The sequence below is a fragment of the Podarcis erhardii genome, assembly GCF_964252035.2.
Source record: "Podarcis erhardii genome assembly, chromosome: 4".
Lineage (NCBI taxonomy): Eukaryota > Metazoa > Chordata > Lepidosauria > Squamata > Lacertidae > Podarcis > Podarcis erhardii.
Window position 1 is genome coordinate 93,695,611 of NC_138508.1, and position 19,679 is coordinate 93,715,289.

General features: G+C 42.2%; 1 long non-coding RNA gene across 2 annotated transcripts; it reads left to right on the forward strand.

The window, feature by feature from the left end:
- The first annotated feature begins 3,797 nt into the window (after positions 1 to 3,797).
- Positions 3,798 to 17,660, forward strand: LOC309339901. Of its 2 annotated transcripts, none has more exons than XR_014155634.1 (3): positions 3,798 to 4,855; positions 5,081 to 7,325; positions 17,494 to 17,660. It is a non-coding gene; the product is annotated as an uncharacterized lncRNA (long non-coding RNA). The 2 variants fall into 2 exon arrangements; XR_014155635.1 differs by lacking the exon at positions 17,494 to 17,660 and adding an exon at positions 8,404 to 9,080 and having other exon boundaries at positions 5,081 to 7,901.
- The last annotated feature ends 2,019 nt before the right edge of the window (positions 17,661 to 19,679 follow it).

The window sequence follows — 19,679 nt, forward strand, 5'->3', positions numbered from 1 at the left end:
GAGCCACTACAGAAAAGGCACATTCTCGTGTTGCCACCCTCCAGACCTCACATGGAGGTGGCATGTGGAGAAGAATCTCAGATGATGAATGCAGAGTCTGGGACAGTTTATTCTTTAGTATCAGCGTTGCCCTTGTAGAGCTCATCACGGAGGAGGGTAGAATTAGTTGGCTCTCCCTGTCATTGCCCCTGATTCCACCTACTGTTTGGACTCCCTGCCCCTACCCTACCTGTCAGAATGGGGACCAGCCGCCACTGCTGCTGCTAATAATAATAATAATAATAATAATAATAATAATAATTTATTTATACCCCACCCATCTGGCTGGGCTTCCCCAGCCACTCTGGGCAGCTTCCAACAAAACATTAAAATACACTAATTCATGAAATATTAAAAGCTTCCCTAAACAGGGCTGCCTTCAGATGTCTTCTAAAAGTCTGGTAGTTGTTGTTCTCTTTGACATCTGGTGGGAGAGCATCCCACAGGGTGGGTGCCACTACTGAGAAGGCCCTGTGCCTGGTTCCCTGTAACTTGGGTTCTCGCAGTGAGGGAACCACCAGAAGGCCCTTGGCGCTGGACCTCAGTGTCTGGGTACAGTGATGGGGGTGGAGATGCTCCTTCAGGTATACTGGGCCTACACATGATTTTAGTGAACTGTGTGGAGAAATGGATGCTATTGCTGAAATCACAAAGCCTTCACCTTATTGCTCTGATTTCTGGACTGGCACTCAAGTTGATTGCATAGTAAAAAGAGATCCTCTTTTGCAGGATACTAACAAAGGAATTTTAAGTGATTTGTCTCTTAACAGAACAGGATGTTTGTGGTTTGGATTTTTTTTATATAAAGAAAATCAGCTTTAATTGGCTTTTCAATTGTGCAGTTAATTGCACAGATTTAATTGCACTGTCAGTTGTAATATAAGTGTGAAGTGGCTCCAGATTATTTGTTGTTTCAACCCTTGGTTGATTTCTGCTTCTTGAGAAAGGAGAGAAGGAGAAACAAGCTCTCTTGTTGATATGCTTGCTCCTGTCTAGATTCCCGACACTGCTGTTTTTCACAGGGGAACATCGCAACTTATTTTTGTGACCTGCTACAGTTGAAGCTGGGACATTTCTGTATTTAAACTTGGCACGCCACCTCCCCCCCCCATTGCTAGTGTTATGTTTTGTTGTTACTTTTAGCAAACAGCATCAAAGGCTCCTTGGTGAGATTCCAAAACACAAAGTATTATTATTGACCTTCTAGGTCCAATATTGTCATGCTAGCAGGTGAATTATATTTGCACATATTCAAGGGTTATGTGCCCTGGGCACCTTTTTTTCCCTGTCCTGGATTTAAACTATTGCTTCATATGTTCATTGCATTCTCAACTCTACAGGTTGCTAGAGGTCACTTGTGCTACACATTACATATGTAATGAGAGCTCATTTAATGTCCCCATCAGTTCACTAGGTGGCCACATGCAGACTACAGTATTTTCTCTTACCCTCAGCTAGGGATGAGCACATAATAATCTGTTCTCTCCCTGTTTTGGATGGGACTGAAGTAAAGCTTACTCTCTTCCATTTTCTGTGTGGATTTTTGTCGTCGTTGAAAAATCCACACAGGAACAAATGGGGTGGAATGGATTATTATTAATTAACTATTTACGAGGTGGTGCTAAGGCTGCCCCCCCCCCCAAGTAATTACAGCCACCATAGGTGAGTGGCTGGCTAGTGGTGCATGTTGAAAAACAACACAGCAATGTTCACTGAGAGCAAATGGACATGATGTACTGCTGCTTTCAGAGAGATGTGCAAATAAAAACATGTCTGCCTCCATGTTAATGAATAAACTAATGCTAATAACACTACTGCTTCCCTTGAAGCAACAGGCTTATAAATAGGTTTGCAGATGTGTGAAAAGAACAGGAACTCAGTGTAAAATACATGGTGTAAGACGTGAAGATGGGTGACTGTCAATTTCAGCTTCCCAGTTTTCCAATCTTAAATTCTGTTCTCCACATTTCTGAACCATCATGAAAATTCATAGTAATTTTAGTGTGAATTTCTCCTGAGACATGTATCTGTGGATGAAATTTTGCCTTACACATTTTTAAAAGCATATTTTCCTCAGTATTTACCGTATTTTTCATCCTATAGGGCGCACCGGCCCATAGGACGCACCTCGTTTTTTGGGGGGGAAATGAATAAAAAAAAATTATTCCCCCCCCCCCAGCCACAGCTGCTGCCCCAAGCCTTGCACACACCTGCCCGAAGCACGGGGCACCCTCCGGAGGGCTCCGCGTGCTTCGGGCTGCAGGCTGCCGCCCCAAGCCTCGCATGCCCGGCGGGACCTCCGCAAGGCTTGCAGACACTCGCCCGAAGCACGGGGTGCCCTCCGGAGGGCTCCGCGTGCTTCGGGCTGCAGGTTGCCACCCCAAGTCTCGCGTGCCCGGCGGGACCTCCCGCCGGGCGAGTGAGGCTTGCGGACACTCGCCCGAAGCACGGGGAGCCCTCCAGAGGGCTCCGCGTGCTTCGGGCTGCAGGTTGCCGCCCCAAGCCTCGCATGCCCGGCGGGACCTCCGCAAGGCTTGCAGACACTCTCCCGAAGCACGGGGTGCCCTCCGGAGGGCTCCGCATGCTTCGGGCTGCAGGTTGCCGCCCCAAGCCTCGCATGCCCGGCGGGACCTCCGCAAGGCTTGCAGACACTCGCCCGAAGCACGGGGTGCCCTCCGGAGGGCTCCGCGTGCTTCGGGCTGCAGGTTGCCGCCCCAAGCCTCGCATGCCCGGCGGGACCTCCGCAAGGCTTGCAGACACTCGCCCGAAGCACGGGGTGCCCTCCGGAGGGCTCCGCGTGCTTCGGGCTGCAGGTTGCCACCCCAAGTCTCGCGCGCCTGGCGGGACCTTCTGCCGCACTTGCAAGGCTTGTGGATAGCTTCCTGAAGCCTGGAGAGCGAGAGGGGTCGGTGCGCACCGATGCCTCTCGCTCTCCAGGCTTCAGCGAAAGCCTGCATTCGCCCCATAGGACGCACACACATTTCCCCTTCATTTTTGGAGGGGAAAAAGTGCGTCCTATGGGGTGAAAAATACGGTATATTTTCCTTAATGTAATACAATTCTGTATCTTGTTTTCTCAAAAATATGCATTTTAATGCACACTCTACCTTGCACATATATTTTAGTACACATAGATATGCTGGAGAACTGCCCCTGCCAAAAGATACTTTTTAGAAAGAGAGAGACAAATAGAAATGGTAAATAGATGCAAATGATATACAGAGTTCTGTTACTTTCAATAGACAAAGTTCTGTTACTTTCAATAGAAATTTCAGGTATAAGGAGCTGCCAAAATCCCTTTTTTCACTCAACTGCTAAAGATACAGGAGGAGGCTTATTTGTCTTTGCATCTGATCATTCTAGACAGCGCTGGAGAAAGTGAAATAGTGAAAATGAAATAGTGAAAAATTTACAGAGTAAAATAGTGAAAATGGGCCTTAGATTGGGGTTGAGGCTAAAAGCTGGGTCTGAAAACATTACAGGCTGTTGGATCATACCTTATTTATTATATTTTCTGAAGCATTTCCTCACATAAGCCACACAGTGGGGCTGTTGCTAAATGAGACACACATTCTCAGCAATCTTTCAGCTGGTTTTTGAGCGTTATTTCTGCAAAGTGGACTATCTATAGCCATAGATGGACTATCTATCTATCTATTCTGCAAAGTGGACTATCTATATCTGCATTACGTTTAAACTATCTTGTGTTTACCCTTTTAAATTTTCAAGTTAAGAGTCTTCTCAGGACATGGCATGAATGATCTTTAGCCTGGCTAGGTTAATATCCATACACACTTATGAAGATGATTTGACCACCATCATCTGTCAACCCAACCTACCTCACAGGGTTCATTGTAAGATAAAACGATATGTGGAGGGAATCTGTATGGTGTATCGAGCTCTTTGGAAGGGCTGTACATATTAAGAATTCAATAAAAGAGAATTAGGAATGATTACCAGGTCATGAAGACTGATACAAAATGTATATTAGAACATTCTGGTTACAAGGGATCTGATTTATTTAACCAGGTAGAGGGCCTTCTCGGTAGTGGTACCCGCCCTGTGAAATGCCCTCCCATCAAATGTCAAGGAAATAAACAACTATCTGACTTTTAGAAGACACCTGAAGGCAACCCTGTTTAGGGATGTTTTAAATGTTTGATGTTTTATCATGTTTTTAATATTCTGTTGGGAGCCGCCCAGAGTGACTGGGGAAACCCAGCCAGATAGGTGGGGTATAAATAATAAATTGTTGTTGTTGTTGTTGAAGGCTGTGCAGAATAGAGAAAAGATTAGCATCCCTTTCCACCATGGAACCAGTGATTGCCACTGATGAGCAAACAACAAAGAAGGTTGGAAGGGGGAAAAATCTTGTTCTTAAACTATCAATTTAAACTATTAAATTGCCTGTATTTTCATGGGCCAGTGACTCTGAAGTTAATCATCTTTGATGAATGACCAAAGGGCAACATTTACTTAAAATCACAGTCAAAGACAACAGTGTTTCTAGTTTCACCTAATCCCAGATTTCTGTCGTTTAGCCTCTCTCCTTAATTTGGCGTGGCTATGCTAATCCATATTTTGTGACACACGGCTCTTATTTATGGAAAGCACCAGCATTTAAGTGATGAAGCACTTGAATTGCATATGTTCACAAACAGTCAATAATCAATTACAATCAAGGCTTGTTGGGGATGGCATACCCACCTGCCTGCCTGGATGGAAGGGAAGAAGCCGAAAGAGCTTTGGACTTGATCCGAATGAAGGGTGGAGGTGACTGTTCTGCACAACAACATAAACCATTTTACAGTGTTAAGTACTTAATTCGTTCCGGAGATCCGTACTTAACCTGAAACTGTTCTTAACCTGAAGCACCACTTTAGCTAATGGGGCCTCCTCCTCCTGCTGCTGCTGCACCGCCGGAGCACAATTTCTGTTCTCATCCTGAAGCAAAGTTTATTAACCTGAAGCACTATTTCTGGGTTAGCGGAGTCTGTAACCTGAAGCATCTGTAACCCGAGGTACCACTGTATTTTTGCAGCTGGCTAGCAAGAAATTTGGCTTTAGGAGGGACTGGGGTGTGTTGTTTCTTTCGTTGCAAAAGCATACATTCTTCATGTGTCTGTTTGCTCTCCAAATTTCTTGTATATTTGTAAAGATACTAGAATTTGAAGATGTTGGGAGCTGATTCATATTGCAAATGGTATATCAAACCCATAGATACATATTTTTCAAGTTTATTATTCCTTTGTTTCAGTGAGAAGTAATTTGAAGTATGATACTGAGTGGACATTCTAGATATATTTTGGAAGACCCTTTTAAATTGTGTAATTTTTTTCTTCTTCAATGAACATTTCCAATTTTAAATAAACATTTATATATAAATGTCACCTACCTATTGCATATGATGCCACATGAAGTTGGGAAACAACTTACCCTCTGTTTTAATCTCTTAAGGAGACAAGAGAAACAAACACCTTCGCTTCCTTTGGCTGGCATTATCACTACTGTTATATCTTTATTGTACATCTAGAGTATGCAGATTAATGTTTTGTAGTGCAATAATCCATGATTTAATTTGTGCAGTGATAAACCTTCCTTGCTCTGGGCATGACTCGTTGCTCCCTCTCTGATGGACACATAAGTAACAGTTCTAAAAATATGAGGATGTATAACTTCTGTGAGCTATTCCCTGCTGAAAACTGCAACTGTCCTGTACTATATAACACAGTGATTGTTTTTCTTTTTCTCAAGCAAAACCAAGGCTAGGCCTTTGAGTGTGATATATTAAAGACATGAGCCCCAATAGTTGAAATCAATTACTGGAGCTACCGGAGTCCCTGACATTTTGTGTGTGTGATAGTATTTCAAAGCACTGCCTTAGGAATTCAAATTCCTAACTCTTCTTGTTAATGTGGATTTCAGATTTAAACCCTTTCATATCAGCAGAATGAAAATTAAACCCTTCTCCTTCCTTATTCCTCTGGTTTCTTTTTCCCTTTCTTTTTGAGTCCAATTGGTATAACTAAATGTCTCCAGTTTGGAGGCATTTATGCTGCATGACACAGAATGCCATCTATATTTGTATGTTTTCTCTTCAAGCCTGACAGACTTTTAAATGTTTAATGTGAAAGGCTTTCCTTCCGACCTTCAGAAAGTTTTTCACTTTGCTGCCGTTCGCCGTTTCTTTCACAGGGAAGACACGTTCTGAGTGCGGGAGAAGATGGCTTCATTTTAAATAAACAGAGGTTTTTTTTTATTTTCTAAAGCTTGGCTTTTAAGCTAGTTTATTTCAGCTGCGGAGGGAGCATCTTTCATTTCTCCTCTCTGGGTGTACTTAGCTACACCTGTTTATGATCCTGTTTCTGACAGGCCCATCACTTTCCACAAGGCCTAAAGAAGAGCTTTGTAGCTTGAAATTTTCATTAGCTTTCATCAGGGCGCCAGGGACTTTGCCGCTGTAGCCATACAGAAGTGACAGCGCTGCACATTGCCCTATGGTTGAAGACTGAAAGCAGAATATCTCCTGGTGCTAATAATAAAACATGTTATCTGTGCATTTTTGCTCTCGCCTGTACTATACATTTAAAGCCGAATCATAGTACTTTAAACAGTCTTGGCTTCCTCCGAAGAATCCAGGGAACTGGGAAGAGGAGATTGACTGTTAAAACACTCTGAGAACTGAAGCTCTGTGAGGGGAATACAGTAGGGTCTCCTATACCCACCAACATTTCTCCAATGAAAATAGGGACTAAGAAAACATGGGACATTCCGGGATCAAATCAGAAACTGGGATGGTTTCTGTAAATCCAGGACTGTCCCTGGAAAATAGGGGCACTTGGAGGGTCTGGTTTTCCAATAACTCTCAGGACCTTTAACAAACTACAGTTACCTTGCACTCTCCTCAGATCTGTTCTGTATGGTTGGGGGGAACCCCCAGAACTGATTTAAGGGGTGCACATGGGGAGGAGAGGGGAAAATTCCATGGTACAAACAGAAATCATGCCGATGAGTATGTTGAATACCACCTGGAATTTATACATTTTTTTCCTACCCAATTTTTCCTCCACAATTCCTAGCTTTTTGATGGTATACTATAAAGTACTTTTTAAAAACTTCTCATTAATCCTTGCAGGGAGCCACTCAGCTGGAATCTGTATAACTTGTATCCCATTTACTTGAATCATTTCTTTATCTACTCTGACTTCAATGGGATCACAAGATCCGTCTCAAGTGCAGGACCAATGGAAGACTGAAGCTGCGATTTCATGTATACTTGCCTGCATGTAAGTTGTATTGAATTCAATGTTATTTACAGCTGAACAAACATCCTCAAGATTTCTCTCTGGGAAGTTAAATTTTTTTTTGGGGGGGGGATTGTCAAATTTAAATACAGTTATATGAGGATAAAAAGGCTACAAGTCATCTAGATAGATAGATAATTTATTACGGTTGGAGACCAGCTTATAAAACACACTAGGGGGTACAATCCCAGAAGGAAAACAAACATTTGAAACAATGTACAACAGTAAATTTAAAATTTATAAATGTGATAAGTGTATAGGCACTTAAAACTTTAAGATACAAGTAATCTGTTATGTCCTAGAAGCTTCCACTATCTTCAGTGAACACCTGAAAAGGGCTAGTACTTAAAATGGGGACCAATATCTCATATTTTCACAGAGAAGAATCCTGCCTTTCCCAACAACCCGACATGCAGAAATTAAAAAATTAAAATCTGAAGCTTTCCCTACAAATGAGAAAGTGATGAGAAAAGCTCAATGTGCTCAATTTCTGTGTTTGAACCTTTTGTTAGGGACACAATGGCAGAAGCTGAAAAGGACTATAGCTCTAGCCCAGGGGTCTGCAACCTTTAAGACAAAAAGAGCCACTTGGACCCGTTTCCGAAGGAAAAAAAATGGGAGCTGCAAAACTCATCATTATAAAAATAACTTTTTTGTCACTTTTAAAAATTATTTCTTCGTTTGACCCCTCAGATTTACTCCTCCTCATAGAAATAAACGTTAAATTAACAAGTTACCTTTTTGTGTATGTGTGTTCTTCACTCCCCTTCAAAACAGTGACCAGCGTACATGCCCCCTTTCAATGCAGTGACCAGCGTACATGCCCCTTACAATGTAGCAGGCGGGCGGGAAGGTGATGTCGGGACGGTGCGTGACTAACGCACGCACTGCCCCCATGCGACGTCACAGCCAGTACAGCGCCCGCCACAGTGGGGAGTGTTGGGGCACACAATGTGCCTCCTCCCTTCGCTAGTATCCGCCCCGGAGCTGCGGCAAAGGTGTAAAAGAGCCACATGCGGCTCCGGAGCCGCGGGTTGCAGACCCCTGCTCTAGCCCAAAGCCGTGCTCATCTAGTATTAGGAAAATTAGTATTTTAAGGGGAATAAGATGGTTTTTCAAAGAGTGTCAGGACTCTCTCTCCTTCTTTTCCAAACTTAAATATCATTTACTAAGAAGAAGGAAACCGGATCTTGTCTAATCTTGTTACTCAGCTTCTGGAAGGCCTTAAACCTGCACCATCCTGATTGTAAACCTTCATATCACTTGTAGTGTGGGCAACACAGATGCATGCTAAGTTCCCACAGGTAAGATGATGCTCATGTGCCACCTGGAAGAACCATAAGGCTGCAGAGAAATTGTGTGTCTGTTTCAGTGCATGCTTCTTCTGTCAAATGTTCATTAATCAGGTTTGCAAGATTTTCTTTGCAGCCGTGAAAGCTGCAGATGGTACCTGCAGCCTGTATGTTTTCACCCATGCTAAATAGACTTAACAAATGTCCTTGGAGCGAAGTGTGTCGTTAAGTACAAAGCTGATTAAAAATGAGTGTACTTCCCTGTATGAATATATATATAAAATCTCAAATCAACTGCTAAATTATTATCATTTGCAGCATCTCGGTGGAGGAAAGAATGTAAATTACAGATGAGTTTTGAAAATAATAATGCATAGTAAATGGTTGAAATTTATAAAATATAAAACTACATCCTACATTTATGCACACCTTAAATGCAAGGTCTCATTTGTTGAGAAATGAGGACTGGGAAAGGTTGTGGACCACTGGGTTGAACTTTACTGCATGTAATGTTTTGAAAGAAAATGTTATGAAAATGATATATAGATGGTACATGACCCCAGTTAAACTTGCAAAAATATACCATTTGTCTGATAACAAATGCTGGAAATGTAAAGGAAATGAAGGAACATTCTTTCACCTCTGGTGGACATGCCCTAAAGTGAAGGCTTTCTGGGAAATGATATCTAATGAGCTGAAAAAGGTATTTAAGTATACCTTCCCTAAGAAACCAGAGGCCTTCCTTCTGGGTATTGTCGGCCAGAGGGTGTTAAAGAAGGACCAAACTTTTTTCCTGTATGCAACAACGGCAGCAAGGATACTCGTCGCTAGGCATTGGAAAACCCAAGAGTTACCCACACTGGAAGAATGGCAGATGCAACTGATAGACTATATGGAACTGGCTGAGATGACTGGCAGAATCCGAGACCTGGGAGAGGAGAGGATTGAAGAAGATTGGAAGAAATTTAAGATTTATTTACAAAAACATTGTAATTTGGTTGAATGTTAAGAAGGATGCTAGATCATAAATAATTTGGCACCACTAAATTAGATGGAATTAGGAAGATAAGAGATTTGGGAAAATATAAAGTTCCGGAGAATCATTAGATCATATTTAAATTTTTGGGATATAAGAATGTAAACAAGGTAATAAATTGCTGGTAAAATTTTATAATGAAGAAAGTGGGAGCGGGAGGCGTGAGGGAGTCCAAAGAAGCTATGAAACTATGTTAAGATATATGTTACACTGTTTAATATCTTTTGCATTGTATCTAAAAAATATCAATAAATATTATTTAAAAAAAAGAGAAATGTTTTTTATATTAGAGTACCGGAGTGATACTAGAGTACAAGGTGATAGAGTATCACCTTGCTAGCAAAGGTCCGTATAGTAAAAGCTATGGTTTTCCCAGTAGTGATGTATGGAAGTGAGAGCTGGACCATAAAGAAGGCTGATCGCCGAAGAATTGATGCTTTTGAATTATGGTGCTGGAGGAGACTCTTGAGAGTCCCATGGACTGCAAGAAGATCAAACCTCTCCATTCTGAAGGAAATCAGCCCTGAGTGCTCACTGGAAGGACAGTTCCTGAAGCTGAGGCTCCAATACTTTGGCCACCTCATGAGAAGAGAAGACTCCCTGGAAAAGACCCTGATGCTGGGAAAGATGGAGGACACAAGGAGAAGGGGACGACAGAGGATGAGATGGTTGGACAGTGTTATCGAAGCTACAAACATGAGTCTGACCAAACTGCGGGAGGCAGTGGAAGACAGAAGTGCCTGGCGTTCTCTGGTCCATGGGGTCACGAAGAGTCGGACACGACTAAACGACTAAACAACAACAACCAGAAGCATGCATGATGACATAAAAGCGTAACTCCACATTGGCCAGCATGTCAAGTTGTGAAGCTATTTACCAGGGTAGAGAACCTGTTGTCCTACAGATGTAGCTGGAGTACAACTCCCATCATTCCTAACCATTGGCTATGCTGGCCTTGTTAGGTATAGTAATTTAATTCACTGAAATTGTAATTGATAGTATGCATTGCTATGTGTTTAAATATGATTGGTTGGGATCTGAATTCTAAAGAGTTTTCTAGTTGTTCTCATGTAATAGGCTACCACTGGTCACATGGGAGGTGAAGGAGAGATTCCATTTTATGTGAAGCAAGATGGCTGTGTTTTAGAATCTGCTGTGAACACAGTGAATAGAGTGTTGGAGTTGTTCTTCTCTGCTTGAAAGACAGCAAGGATGCATGAGAAGGTAAAAGTGGAAAATCTCCCATAGGAGCTGCAAGGCATAGCCTAACTGAGATACAGAAGGCTGAGTGCCGAGCTCTGGAAAGAAAGGAAAATACAGTTGTTTGGAAGTTAGAAGCAGAGACTGCAAACCCATGCTTGGAGAAGAAAGTGACTGTAAATATTATATTTTAATTCATCTATAAGTTTCTGCAGGTAAATGTCTGAACATGGGTTTAATTTCCAAAGAAGGTTGTCAGTCATATATAGGATTTGAGCTTCTTAGAGGGGCTCTGCAATTATGATATGGAATCGAAGGTGAGAGAAATCAACATTTTCTGGACCCAGAAATTTAGGGGAGTCTGGTACCCACAAGCTCATAACAATATGTTAGGCAGAGTTCAAAATGTATCTCTGCAGTGTGCCTTAGGGCTAAACAAGGCATAATAACAAGAAATCTTTGATCAAATACCCCACATTTTTTTTTTTTTTTGTAATAAACACGGGCTAGAATAGTGGAAGATTAGGCTTCTTTCTCAGTAAATACGTTGTCAAGCTACTGAAAGCTAAACAAATACTGATTCTGCAAGGACCTCAGACTTCTTTTTGTCCAAGGATAGCTGAAAATCTAGGCCAGCTAATGTCTCAAACCAGGGCTGAGTGGCATGTCTGAAATTTGGACACAGTCTTGAAAAAAAATGGGGTGTGGAAACCTTGCTATTATGTTCAGTTCAGTTTATTGATTAACCAAAAGATTTTAACCACTAGTATGATACATATTACTTTGGTTACAAAAGCATTTCTCATAAGTTGCATGCATTTATTCCTTGTTTGTTGAAATCTCATGGGAAGATGAAGCTTTTTGCAGTATTGGATGTGACTGTTTGTATTGCAAATGTTTAATATGTATTTTAGTCATCCACTAATCTATTAGTAAAGCTTAATCCAAAAGCACACAATCAACTAAGTGGACTACAAGATTTGCATAAATACACCCAAGATTAATCCCTGTCTACTAATTTCACTAAGGATTGGATCAGCTCCTCAGTATACATTCAAAATGGGCCATTTGCAAGTACTGTAAAATGTTATTTGCATCTAATTCTTTCCTTTTAAAGCACAAACACAGTTGGTGGGACCACATGGTAAGAATACATAACATTTAATCTATGCTTTAAAAATGCTTGTATGCTATCTGTAGATGGCATCAGTGTTCCGTACATGAGGAGAGGGCGATTAGTTATGCTGGTAAGATTTACTTCCTTTAATAATCAATCCTGTGTATTAAGAATCTGCTTCCCCATCTTTGGTATCAGTTTTCTGAAACAGGACAGCAGGTCATCATGAGAAAGGAAATACTGCTTGTATATCTTTTTTCTCTCTTTTGAAATAAACTGCAACCTATTCCTTATCAGTCATATCAGCAGTTTTCATACAGCACTATGCAAAGAGAGGGGAGTTTTAACAACCTATTGATTATGTATATTTGTTTGCTATGGTATATTCTCTATGCACTTTGATTTCCTAAATGCTGGATAAAGATTTGCAGCTACAGCTATGGAAACTGCCCGTGCAGAGCAGAAAGAGGTTTGAGAACGTGTGTGTGTGCATGCTTTTTTGTCTGGGGTCATGAGTTTGTATCTGAAGATAGGGGTTTAAAAACCCTTAGCTCCACTTACCAAATTGGGGTGAACCACCCCTGTGCAGAACCCATACCTTCCAACATCTTGACTCCAAAAACTGGGGTGTGTGTCTTCCCAGTCATGCTCCTGTGCGAATCATGTGACCAGTGTGATATCACGGAGCCCAATAGATGTGTTTTTTTGGGGGGGGGCGTGCTCTTGCACAAGAAAGGTGCATTTGGGGTTCTGAAAAAGTGCTTTTTTTGAGGGGGGGTAAAATCTTGGCACAAAATTGTGGCACCCAAAATGGCCACCCTGCTCTTGAGTGAAAAAAACAGGATGTCTTTTTCCCCCTGCACACTTGTGGGATTTGAGATCCAGGGTCCACAAATCAAGTCCATGGAGGGTGGGCCTGTGTACAGCCCTAATTTCTATACACACTTTACATAGTTTGGAGACTCCAAATTGGCTAGTTTCATTTTTAAATGCAAACTGATTCCCAAGGATCCCCCATCCCCCAAAAGCAGATTTTCAGTGGGGGTTGGGGGTTGTACAGGGAAGCAAGGAGATAGCAGAAGCTCCATTATGTTTTAACTTGTTTGCAACTTTCACAAAAGAAAAGCTATGACTCGAGCCTCAGTCTATCTGCATGTGATGTGTTTCTTTGAAACTGTTGCAAAGCAGAAAGAACCAAAATATTTGTGTGTCTGTCTGTGTGTGGCAGTGCAGTCCTAAACCATGTTTGCATAGGAGGCTCAATGAGTTCAGAGGGGCTTACTTGCAAGAAACTGTGGCTTGGAGGATTGCAGCCTAACATGGGGGAGAAGGCACACTCAACAACTGTCAGACAAACAAACAAACAAACAGATTTCCAGCTAACCTGAGAAAACAATGGGACAGCTCAAAGGCCAAGAAATATCTTTAATAATAGCATTTAAGGGAATAGTTCAGTTGCTCAGTTTCGTATTTCAGCAAAACCTTTCCACCTTGCAAGCTTCTATTTACAAACCTTGGTTTCTCAGCACATTAATTATTCACAAGCAACCTTTAGGTTGGCAAACGAGAGCCTTATTTACTTGAAGCAAACTGCTGTTCAAAGAGCCCTCCTTTCCACTGCTAGGCTCTGGCTTGCTTCATGTTAAACATTCCCAGCATTTAACGCCGCTTATTGCACTTTGCAAATCAGGAATGGCCAGTGGATAGGATCTGGCTACAAAAGTGTCAGCAAGTAAAGCAAGCAGCCACTCAGACACAAATCACACATTTAGAATTGCATCATTGCAATTATTATTATTATTATTACTCTTATTATTACAGTGCCCATCTGACTGGGTTGCCCCAGTCACTCTGGGCAGCTTCCAACATATACAAGAACATAACAGAACATTAAGCATTAAAAACTTCTCTACACAGGGCTGCCTTCAGATGTCTTCTAAATGTTGCATAGTTACTTATTTCCTTGACATCTGATGGGAGGACGTTCCACAGGGTGACTGCCACTACTGAGGAGGCCCCCTGCCTGGTTCCCTGTAACCTCACTTCTTGCAGTGAAGGAGCCACCAGGAAGTCTTCGGAGCTGGACCTCAGTGTCCAGGCTGAATGATGGCGTGGAGACGCTCCTTCAAGTATACTGGGCCGAAGCCACTTAGGGCTTTAAAGGTCAGCACCAACACTTTGAACTGTGCTCGGAAATGTACTGGGAGCCAATGTAGATCTTTCAGGTTCCATGGTTCCATGGCCACTACCAGTCACCAGTTTAGCTGCCACATGTAGTTTCCAAGTCGCCTTCAAAGGTAGCCCCACGTAGAATGTATTGCAGTAGTCCAAGAGGGAGATAACCCCAGCCTATAGTACCCTGATGAGACAATGAGCAGGCAGGTAGGGTCTTAGCCGGAGGGCATTTTCTGCTCTGCCCCAGGTAACAAAATGTCTCAGGACAGCCCTGGAGAAAGGGGAGGCTGCAACCCATTCCAGACCCACGGCTGAGACACCACAAGTGAACTTAATAACGCTGGGTCTACATGAGTTCTGAAATCAACAAAAATAAGACCAGTCAACTTGTACTCCAGTTTATATCAGGCACTTTGTGTGATTCACAGAAGCTGTTTTAGGCAAGCACGAAACAGATGTTAGCTGTTATTAGCCCAGTTCTGTGCTGGAAGCAGCTCTGATATCTCTCTGAATTTGGGGTGCCTCTTTTTAAATAGAACAGTAGGCACTTTGTCAATGAGACCTGAAAGCCTTGGTTGCTGAGGTCACCAGACACCCTCTGGATAGGGGCCTTAACCTTTTGCATTATGGGGGCTAGGTTTCAGCCTCTGTCCTCCATGTTCCTTGAGAGCTTGGCAGAGGCAAGATCTGCCCACCAGGAGCCCAAATTACCTTGCAGGAAAGACAGACAGGGAGAGCATGGCAGCTTCGCCAGTGTTGTGAAGTAGTGCTTGAAGTGTCACCACAGAGCAACCAACGAAGTTCTGCCAGCCTTCCCTGCTCTCAAGCAAAAAGGATGCTCAGGGACTATTCTAGATTTGTCATGTCACTGCCAAACAATCCACAGCTCCCCTCCTCTCAAATCTGGAGCTGGGGAGGAATTAGGGATTGCTGCATAACACCTGGGCAATCCTCACCATCTCTTCAGCTTCAAGGTTGAGAGAAGCATTGGTCGCTATGATAACTGTGGTGAATAAGGATCACGGAAACAGGAGTAGAAATTGCTGATGTTGACTTATTTGAGTCCAAGGCCCAGAATGGAAATCCCACCAGCAGATACGATCAGTATTCACTGTTGTTGTTTTCAGCCTGCAAATGACATAACTGATGACTCCAGAGAGCCAGTGTGGTGTACTGGTTAAGAGCAGTGGACTCGTAATCTGGTGAACTGGGTTCAATTCCCCGCTCCTCCACATGCAGCTGCTGGGTGACCTTGGGCTAGTCACACTTCTCTGAAGTCTCTCAGCCTCACTCACCTCACAGAGTGTTTGTTGTGGGGGAGGAAGGGAAAGGACTCAAAGGCCACTTTGAGACTCCTTAGGGTAGTGATAAAGCGGGATATCAAATCCAAATCCAATCCAAACTCCACCGCTTCATTTGCATTGCATTCCCCTTGCATCAAAACGAATGGTTTGGAATAATGATCACATAATTAATTGTGCAATTATTTATGTAAAATTCACTCAAGTGGACAGCGAGAGGAATAATGTAAATTTTGTCTGAAGCCGAACTGCAGCAGAACGGAAACAGCCCTGTATGTGTCAAATATGGGGAAGGATGGGAATTTATACCTTCTTACATGCTTAGTGGCAAAAGCAAACATGGAAGTTTGCCATTGGAACAGGGCCTGTAATATTAAATTCTCCCATTTTTTACTAGATAGTATAGATTCTGATTTTAATAGTGGCCATTTATGGTAAATGATATGGCTATAAAAGCTTTTAACTGCATGCATGCACCAATGTTTTGAGCATTCCTACATTCATACTAATTATTACAAAATAAATTGCTGCATTATGTAATCCTTATCCTGCAGGCTTTTAGGAATCAAATATAAAGATACTAATGATGATCTGTGAAATATTTTCCTTTGAAAGAAACCTGTTTGTTGGAATCCATTCATATGTAAGAAGAGTCATCCTACAGCTTTGAACCATCCAACCTGATTCTAAGAATTGCTTTCCTCTCAGTTTATGGAAATTCCCACTTCTCTCATTTTGCCCAACCACCACTTTGATGTATCAAATCATTAAACAGCTGCCTCTGCAAAAATGGAATGGAGTACATTTTTCCAATATTAAATGTGAACTGATATGTGCTCATATTAGCGGCTCGATAGAGATAAAATTTAATTAGTTGCTATTCCGGGCAGCTATTGTCAGCTCTCTCACATTGGTCCTGTGACTTTTTACACATCATGATTTTAAAGACCAGGACTGTGTCTTTGCCATAAACTCACATTAATTCTGTTGCTTCCCAAATAAATACTAGCTGTGCTGCAATTTTATAATTTGCTTCATGCCATTATCCATTTCGTGTTGACTTAGACTTCCAGTTCCTTGCACTCCCAAATGCAACTCCACTTAATCCACACACCCCAAGTTCAGTTCATATGAAACAAGAAGAAGTACTTTTCCAGATCTATGCAGTATAGTGGTTAAGGTTAGTCAGTCAATGACTGTTAGCTTGAATGGTGAAAACCCAGGTAGGATAATTGAAGTTGGCAATTTATTTATTTTTTGTGGGGTATGTGCAAGTCAGGAATGCGGGTGGCGCTGTGGGTTAAACCACAGAGCCTAGGACTTGCCGATCAGAAGGTCGGTGGTTCAAATCCCTGCGATGGGGTGAGCTCCCGTTGCTCAGTCCCTGCTCCTGCCAACCTAGCAGTTCGAAAGCACGTCAAAGTGCAAGTAGATAAATAGGTACCGCTCTGGCGGGAAGGTAAACTGCATTTCCGTGCGCTGCTCTGGTTCACCAGAAGAGGCTTATGCTGGCCACATGACCCAGAAGATGTACGCTGGCTCCCTTGGCCAATAAAGTGAGATGAGCGCCACAACCCCAGAGTCGGCCACGACTGGACCTAATGGTCAGGGGTCCCTTTACCTTTACCTTATGTGCAAGTCATTAGACCTGCCTAGGGCACAAAAAAATCTGACACTGTCACTGGTTGCAGTTAACAGCAGACACCAGGAAAGCCTATAAAACATAGCTTTTGTGTTAAATAATTCTCAGTTAAATACATTTTTGTTTAAGCAAACCATTGTGGCAACACAGAAATTCTCCTGGCCATTTTTTCACCCTTTCTCAGTGATCAGGTGATGGCCCTCATTCTGGCTATGTGAAGCTGCTTTAGATAGACCATCTGCATGCCTTAAGATGAACTGCAGAGAAATGTTCTGTTCACATCTCCTACTATGACCCGTGACTTCACTGCAGTAACCTTGACTTAGCTCTTTTGGACATAAGATTTAATATTACATATTACGGAATGCACTTAAATTTTTACTTCAGAAAAACTTTTTGGGAAGAAAATCTTCCATCTCCTCCAAAAAGAATCTTGGCACCAAGGCTGTTTGAAGGCAATTGAAGTTTAGCTACTGGCTCTGAAGACAACATATCTGCACAATTCTCATCTTTTCACGTATTAAACTGTCAGTTATTTGGTCTTACCTGGGATGAATTATTTTGCTTTCTACCTCTTGCTGTTGATCGGTATAGCCTGGTGGAAGAATTTCCAATTTGTGCTGTTAGGTAGCTTTTAAAAACTAGAAATATTTTATACTCTTAAGACATCTGAATTATTGGGTCAGCTTTAATCTAATCTGGTTGTTCCCTTACCTGCCAGTTAAGAAAAATGACTATATTCTGCAAGGGCACACAAGACAGAAAATTAATTCTTAATAGTGGTCATTTACTGATTGAATAGATGTGTCTTACACTCCCCCCCCCCAGTTAATGTTTTTTTTTGAAAGTAAGTGCAATGCTACTCTCTCCTGAGAACTGCGGACTCAGTGCAGTGAACCTAAATCCCCGGTGAATGATACCAAACACCAGCTGTGCCATATAAATTTGTAGCAAGCAATTTTGACACCAAGGTTGCAGCAGTCTTTGTAGAAACAAACAAGCAACTCCCTACTGACCTATCTGCAAAAGGTAAATGACTTTATTCTGCGCTCCAATGTGAATACATAAGCTATTAGACAACAGGATGAGAACATCGTTGTGTTCTAAATTTGGGATTTGTTTCAGCCGCTTGCAAGTGATGGTGCTTTGTGTTTGTTAAAGTGGTTTGTGAAAGTAGGTGCATTCAGCCATTTTAATCAGTATACAACATGATGTGTGTCTGTGTACATTTAGACACACATTCCCTATCCACAATAAATTTATGTTGACCCTTATGAACTTTTGACGTTGTCTTAAGCTAGTCTTTTCAGGAATTCACCCTGAATGTGCATGGTCACAGTGTTCTCTCCCATGAGTGCTATTGTGTCAGACCGTTGATCCACAAAGTGTTGGCTCAAGAGTTTGAGGAGTGTAGATGGTGCTCCCAAACTCTTGTAATGGTACAGAGCACCAAAGGCGAGCCAAGTTTTTCTGGCACATCTCCCCCATCTCAGGCAGTAAAATTTCAATAGCAAATTTAATAATGTTCTGAGTTTGTAGGGCCTAGACACTTCTAAATTCCTGGAACCAGTAAGTATTAGAATTTAATCAAGGCTCGGGGTTCCAAAAGTGGGGCAAGACCCCTGTGTGTATCAGAACTTCCATTCCCCTGGAATTAGCAAGTGTCAAAAGCTAATCAAGCCAATCTAATAAAAATAATTTTTTTATTTATACCCCACCCAAATGGCTGGGTTTCCCAAGCTACTCTGGTCGGCTTACAGCATATCCGAAAACATGAGTGATAGCCCAGTTGATGGGCCATTAAGAACAGAGGATCAAAAGAGACTCAGTGTGAGATGGCAGGTGATTAGGGCCTTTCCATCAACGGATAAAACCAGTGTGACTGAGGTGCAAAGTAGCAGGCAGAGCGTGATGTTGGATCTCTGCGTGGGATCTAGGCTGCACCTATAGAAAAAGCAAGATTCTCTTGGAGTGTTAATGCTGTATTGTATATACAGGTTGTATATACATGTAAATAAGTCCATATAGCATAAAGACACCACAGTCTCCTCTGTGCTTCAGTCCCAAAAGGAAACATGGCCCCACATTGAGCATCTGGAACCCCTGGAATCTTGCATGGCTATAAAGATTGGGTGTGCGAGCAAAAATAACTAACTAACATGGGTTTCTGGGGCCTAATTGTTTAGCAGAGGGCCTTCTCGGTAGTGGCGCCCGCCCTGTGGAACGCCCTTCCAGCAGATGTCAAAGCGATAAACAACTACCTGACATTCAGAAGACATCTTAAGGCAGCCCTGTTCAGGGAAGTTTTTAACGTGTGATATTTTACTGTATTTTTGGTTTCTATGGAAGCCGCCCAGAGTGGCTGGGGAGGCCCAGCCAGATGGGCGGGGTATAAATAATAAATTATTATTATTATTATTAGCAAAAGAAATGACAAATATGCTTCCCCTTGCATAAATAACCTAGTTACAGATAGGTAGCCGTGTTGGTCTGCCATAGTCAAAACAAAACAAATTCCTTCCAGTAGCACCTTAAAGACCAACTAAGTCAGTTCTTGGTATGAGCTTTCGTGT